The sequence below is a fragment of the Octopus bimaculoides genome, chromosome 4 (genome assembly GCF_001194135.2).
Source record: "Octopus bimaculoides isolate UCB-OBI-ISO-001 chromosome 4, ASM119413v2, whole genome shotgun sequence".
Classification (NCBI taxonomy): domain Eukaryota; kingdom Metazoa; phylum Mollusca; class Cephalopoda; order Octopoda; family Octopodidae; genus Octopus; species Octopus bimaculoides.
Genome location: NC_068984.1, coordinates 38,769,749 through 38,771,033, shown reverse-complemented (window position 1 = coordinate 38,771,033; position 1,285 = coordinate 38,769,749). Strand labels below are relative to the sequence as shown.

Below are 1,285 nucleotides of genomic sequence, written 5' to 3'. Positions count from 1 at the left end.
CAATCACGTGCAAAATGTAGCTTTGTCGACTAGCAAAAAGTAATAGAAAATATGCAGTATATAAAATATTTTTTCGTTTACAGTACTGTAGTGTGATAGATACAGAAATTATAATTTGGAGTTGCCTCCCATCGTTGTTACATGCAAATATGGCATTTAAGATTGACGAATATCAGAATAAACGACTAAAAGCATATTATTTACATAGAACATATTTAGACGAACTTAAAGGAGGATTCTGTAAGAGGAGTGTAGTTATTCTACTCCACATCAACTTCGATCGAGCTGACATAACATCCCATTCTTGAACATTTTTTATTCACACAGGGTATGCCTAAAAACACTACCTAATGTGTCCTTCCTGAGAGTATAAATTGTTTGTTGTTTAGTAAGTAGACTAAAAGATTACCACCTTACTTGGAAACAAGTGAGAGTTGGCAACAGGAAGGACATCTCGCTGTAGTTAGCAATGAATATAATGTGCAATGTATATAATGTTCATCTGGGTTCAGTTCTCACTAAAAACCTCGACTTGAATGGAAATACAGGAAGAGAGGAGGCATGTGTAAAATATGTGATGTAGTGAAACTTGGTTACTCTCATCTGACCCATGCAAAACATACAAAGGTAGACTTTAAAATGATGATGACTGCTCTCCTGGACAGATTGCCTTCACTATAGTGTATGGAATCTAAGTCCACCCCTTGCAAATAATTTAACTGGAGTTACTGCTGCTTTAGATGGGTTAGGCATTAGAAATATTTGTTCATTGTTATTTTAGTGAAAGTACCTCAACACAACCATTACTTTTACAATATTAATTCTGCTAAGGTTGACTTTGCCTTTTATCCTTTCGGGGTTAATAAATTAAGTACCAGTTGCATACTGGGGTCGATCTAATCGACTGGACCCCTCCTCCCAAAATTTGGGCCTTATGCCTAGAGTAGAAAAGAATATTAAGTTCCCACTGATTAACTTTCTATGAATACCCGTCAGAGTGTAAGTATCTTGAGAGAAAAGCTGAACATTAGAAGCATCAGTTGTGGTGTGCAAGAGAGACGATTGCGCTGGTATGGACATGTGGTGAGAATGGATGAGGATAGCTGCGTGAAAAAGTGCCACACCCTAACAGTTGAGGGAACCCGTGGAAGAGGTAGGCCCAGGAAGACCTGGGCTGAGGTGGTGAGGCAAGACCTTCGTACATTGGGCCTCACCGAGGCGATGACTACTGACCGAGACCTTTGGAAATGTGCTGTGCGTGAGAAGACCCGGCAAGCCAAGTAAG

The 1,285-nt window shown here is 39.5% G+C and overlaps 1 protein-coding gene across 1 annotated transcript in view; it reads left to right on the top strand.

Annotated features, from left to right (window-relative positions):
* LOC106878732 (pre-mRNA-splicing factor SPF27) overlaps positions 1-1,285 on the top strand; it is a 13,874-nt gene that overhangs the window by 1,749 nt on the left and 10,840 nt on the right. The gene's annotated exons all lie outside the window — the stretch shown is intronic.